Below are 5750 nucleotides of genomic sequence, written 5' to 3'. Positions count from 1 at the left end.
TTAAATATAAGGTGATGTTAAATATAAGGTTGTTAAGTATAAGGTGATGTTAAGTATAAGGTGATGTTAAATATAAGGTGATGTTAAATATAAGGTTGTTAAGTATAAGGTGATGTTAAGTATAAGGTTGTTAAATATAAGGTGATGTTAAGTATAAGGTGATGTTAAGTATAAGGTGATGTTAAGTATAAGGTTATGTTAAGTATAAGGTGATGTTAAGTATAAGGTTGTTAAATATAAGGTGATGTTAAGTATAAGGTGATGTTAAGTATAAGGTGATGTTAAATATAAGGTGGTGTTAAATATAAGGTGATGTTAAGTATAAGGTGATGTTAAGTATAAGGTGATGTTAAGTATAAGGTGATGTTAAAAATAAGGTGATGTTAAGTATAAGGTGATGTTAAGTATAAGGTGATGTTAAGTATAAGGTGATGTTAAATATAAGGTGATGTTAAGTATAAGGTGATGTTAAGTATAAGGTTGTTAAATATAAGGTTGTTAAATATAAGGTTGTTAAGTATAAGGTGTTGTTAAGTATAAGGTTGTTAAGTATAAGGTTGTTAAGTATAAGGTGATGTTAAGTATAAGGTGATGTTAAGTATAAGGTGTTAAGTATAAGGTGATGTTAAATATAAGGTTGTTAAGTATAAGGTGATGTTAAGTATAAGGTGATGTTAAGTATAAGGTGTTAAGTATAAGGTGATGTTAAATATAAGGTGATGTTAAATATAAGGTGATGTTAAGTATAAGGTGATGTTAAATATAAGGTGTTAAGTATAAGGTTGTTAAATATAAGGTTGTTAAATATAAGGTGATGTTAAGTATAAGGTGATGTTAAGTATAAGGTTGTTAAGTATAAGGTGATGTTAAGTATAAGGTGATGTTAAGTATAAGGTTGTTAAATATAAGGTTGTTAAATATAAGGTGATGTTAAATATAAGGTTGTTAAATATAAGGTGATGTTAAATATAAGGTTGTTAAATATAAGGTTGTTAAATATAAGGTTGTTAAATATAAGGTGATGTTAAATATAAGGTTGTTAAGTATAAGGTTGTTAAGTATAAGGTTGTTAAATATAAGGTTGTTAAATATAAGGTTGTTAAATATAAGTTGATGTTAAATATAAGGTGATGTTAAGTATAAGGTTGTTAAATATAAGGCGATCTAAATTGCCTTAAAATCTAAGAAATGTAAGCTGACGTGTAATGTAATGTTACCTGGTATCTCCTATCTGGGTGGAGTTATAATGAACACATATATAGGCTTGTGTTGTGTTGTCCATTTCAGGTCGTCCAACCTTTCTCTTTGTTCACACAGTATCTTTCTCAAACAGGTCAAGTTGTGGTTCATGCATCACCTCCTTGGATCCCCCTCCTCCTTCCTGTCGTCTTATTGGTCGAGACAGCTTTTCTTTTCTCTTTCTCACTTCAGTGTGTTCAACATGTCAACATGGTGTGTCCCCTCCTCGTCTGTCCTCTAGTTGACTACAACAAGTGTTGTTGACACGGTCCCTCTTCAGTTCCTTCTCTGTTGATAACTTTACAGGGTAACTTTGGACGCTCATAGGGGGTTCAATTATATGGTGCTGCAGGATATACAGGAGGCTCATAGGGGGTTCAATTATATGGTGTTGCAGGATATACAGAAGGCTCATAAGGGGTTCAATTATATGGTGCTGCAGGATATACAGGAGGCTCAGAGGGGGTTCAATTATATGGTGCTGCAGGATATGCAGGAGGCTCATAGGGTGTTAAATTATGTGGTGCTGCAGGGTATGCAGGAGGCTCATAGGGGGTTAAATTATATGGCGCTGCAGGATATGCAGGAGGCTCATAGGGGGTTAAATTATATGGCGCTGCAGGATATGCAGGAGGCTCATAGGGGGTTAAATTATATGGCGCTGCAGGATATACCAGAGGCTCATAGGGGGTTAAATGATATGATGCTGCTGGATTTGCAGTAGGCTCATAGGGGGTTCAATTAAATTGTGCTAATGGACATATAGGGGGATAAATGAAATTGTGCAAATGAGAATGCATATGCTAGGTGCTCATGAATTAGATATTCATATGGTGTTCATATAGTTGATGTGATGGGAAAACAATGGAGTGCTTTTATCATAGAAAACTGTACAGAACACACTGCAGAGACGTCCAGCTTTCAGAGAGAGAAAGAGAGAGTCCTTAAGTCTGAGTGGTACTGCTCCATTGAAGGTGACTGATCCGGTTGACACCTCTGAATGGGTGAGAGTCTGCTTATGTTCGCCGTTGTGTGTGTGCAGTCCAACTCCCTACAAACAAGCCACGATCGTTGTGTCACTGCTCAAACATAGATGGACCAAAGATGGCAGAGAAAAAGGTACATTTTATCACTTCTATCGCGACAAGAATTTAGCTATTCCCGCAATAACATCTGCTAAATATGTGTATGTGGCCAATAACATTTGATTTGATTTGATATTTGATTTGACTTGGCCCTGTTTGAATGGTGACTCACGCTCTTGCATGGACCATGTTCTTTTTGCATGTTACTGTACCTGTATCGCTCAATCCTCATCCCTCTTGTCTGCTCTCTCTCTCTCGCCTGTAAATATTGATGTTTTTCTCTCTGTCAATGCAGCTGTCTAAACTGTTCTGTCTCCCTCCTTTCTCACGACATCCCTGCTCCAGCCTGGTGTTGAAGAGTGGCAAACGTATTGTGTTGTAATAGTTTGCATAAAGAACTGAACAATGGTTTGAATATAGAGACCGTCTCCCCTTCCCCCAAAAAAACTCTGGTGTTAACATTACCTTCATTTGCTTCTATTGGTCTTCAACAAGAGTTTGTTCTGAAATCACTGATGTGGTGTGTAATGTACAGATCTGCAGCAGGTAGCCTAGCGGTTAGAGCGATAGGCCAGTAACCGAAAGGTTGTTAGTTCGAATACCCGAGCCGACAAGGTGAAAAATCTGTCAATGTGCCCTTGAGCAAGGCACTTAATCCTAATTTGCTCCAAGGGCACCATACAACTATGGGTGACCGTGTAAAACAACACATTTCACTGCACCTACACCTAGAGTGTATGTGACAATAAAAACAGTTTTATTTTCTTTAACAGTTTCTCACAGCAGGCGAATAATCCTGCAGCAACAGGAAATGTGAATTATTATGTGGATTATAATTAATGGACATTGTTGTAGGGGGTTGATACATTTTAAATAAGGGAACATGAAGTCTGACTTTTTACAGTGGAAATTACAAACTTGAAAAGCCTTTTAAAACTTGAATACACAAGTTTAATTTCCTGCGACAAATAGAGCACCTGCATGTCCTGTTAGTGTTAGAGCAAACACAACCCAACAATAACTCCCAGGTGATACCTGACCTAGCTCTCTCCAGGTCCCCCTCCCCCTCCAGCTATTCCCTCTCAACACACAGACACACACAACCCCCTGCTGTGGCAGCAAGTGAAGCAAAATAACTCATTCTGCCACACAATCTCTCCTCTGCCTCACTCTGAGTATTCCTAGTTTTCCTCCCTCTCTCCCTCTCCTCCTCTCTGTATCCCTCCTTTTCCCTACCATTGTTGCAACTCTATCAAAACTGTGTTGTTGAATTGAGTGACCTTTTCCATTGTAGCGTGTTGTTAAACTGTGTGGTCTGTGTGTAGCCGGTGAGGGCCATGCATCACATAGGATAGGGCTGGGCTGTTTGGAAGACATATCAGGTTGGAACTGGCCCCACTTTGGTTTGTTTGTATGGAAATTCTCTATCAACTCATTTGTAGTTGAGTGGTACAACAAATACGCTTTGTACCATTCAAAATGGGCTGTGGTAATATGTTGTGTAGCTATTCTCACCTGGTGCATCGTTTTGATGTTGGCTAAAGAACTAATAACACGAAAAAAGCTTTCACTAAATTTACTGTACAAAATTGTTTTTTTTATAGTTTTCACAAAATACATTTAGAAAGCTCCATTTTAAATAAAATTAAATTGAAATATTTAAGAGACAGTTTAGACGTTTCATCTCAAAAGCATTTCTCAGACGTAGACCCTGTATACGTGTCCACGTTCTATGTACACATATTTGAAAAACAACGCAGAACTCAAAAAAGCATGACAGACGACGCTAGAAAACACCACACGTCTTCAATTATAAATAAGGACTGCTCGATTAGTCCACAGTCACCCATGGTCTTCAATTATAAATAAGGACTGCTCGATTAGTCCACAGTCACCCATGGTCTTCAATTATAAATAAGGACTGCTCGATTAGTCCACAGTCACCCATGGTCTTCAATTATAAATAAGGACTGCTCGATTAGTCCACAGTCACCCATGGTCTTCAATTATAAATAAGGACTGCTCGATTAGTCCACAGTCACCCATGGTCTTCAATTATAAATAAGGACTGCTCGATTAGTCCGCAGTCACCCATGGTCTTCAATTATAAATAAGGACTGCTCGATTAGTCCGCAGTCACCCATGGTCTTCAATTATAAATAAGGAATGCTCGATTAGTCCGCAGTCCCCCATGGTCTTCAATTATAAATAAGGACTGCTCGTTTAGTCCACAGTCACCCATGGTCTTCAATTATAAATAAGGACTGCTCGATTAGTCCACAGTCACCCATGGTCTTCAATTATAAATAAGGACTGCTCGATTAGTCCACAGTCACCCATGGTCTTCAATTATAAATAAGGACTGCTCGATTAGTCCACAGTCACCCATGGTCTTCAATTATAAATAAGGACTGCTCGATTAGTCCACAGTCACCCATGGTCTTCAATTATAAATAAGGACTGCTCGATTAGTCCACAGTCACCCATGGTCTTCAATTATAAATAAGGACTGCTCGATTAGTCCACAGTCACCCATGGTCTTCAATTATAAATAAGGACTGCTCGATTAGTCCGCAGTCACCCATGGTCTTCAATTATAAATAAGGACTGCTCGATTAGTCCGCAGTCACCCATGGTCTTCAATTATAAATAAGGAATGCTCGATTAGTCCGCAGTCCCCCATGGTCTTCAATTATAAATAAGGACTGCTCGTTTAGTCCACAGTCACCCATGGTCTTCAATTATAAATAAGGACTGCTCGATTAGTCCACAGTCACCCATGGTCTTCAATTATAAATAAGGACTGCTCGATTAGTCCGCAGTCACCCATGGTCTTCAATTATAAATAAGGACTGCTCGATTAGTCCGCAGTCACCCATGGTCTTCAATTATAAATAAGGACTGCTCGATTAGTCCGCAGTCACCCATGGTCTTCAATTATAAATAAGGACTGCTCGATTAGTCCGCAGTCACCCATGGTCTTCAATTATAAATAAGGACTGCTCGATTAGTCCGCAGTCACCCATGGTCTTCAATTATAAATAAGGACTGCTCGATTAGTCCGCAGTCACCCATGGTCTTCAATTATAAATAAGGACTGCTCGATTAGTCCGCAGTCCCCCATGGTCTTCAATTATAAATAAGGACTGCTCGTTTAGTCCACAGTCACCCATGGTCTTCAATTATAAATAAGGACTGCTCGATTAGTCCGCAGTCACCCATGGTCTTCAATTATAAATAAGGACTGCTCGATTAGTCCGCAGTCACCCATGGTCTTCAATTATAAATAAGGACTGCTCGATTAGTCCGCAGTCACCCATGGTCTTCAATTATAAATAAGGACTGCTCGATTAGTCCGCAGTCACCCATGGTCTTCAATTATAAATAAGGACTGCTCGATTAGTCCACAGTCACCCATGGTCTTCA

The sequence above is a fragment of the Oncorhynchus clarkii genome, chromosome 6 (genome assembly GCF_045791955.1).
Source record: "Oncorhynchus clarkii lewisi isolate Uvic-CL-2024 chromosome 6, UVic_Ocla_1.0, whole genome shotgun sequence".
Classification (NCBI taxonomy): domain Eukaryota; kingdom Metazoa; phylum Chordata; class Actinopteri; order Salmoniformes; family Salmonidae; genus Oncorhynchus; species Oncorhynchus clarkii.
The sequence above is the reverse complement of the archived record's forward strand: the minus strand, read 5'-3'. Positions refer to the sequence as shown.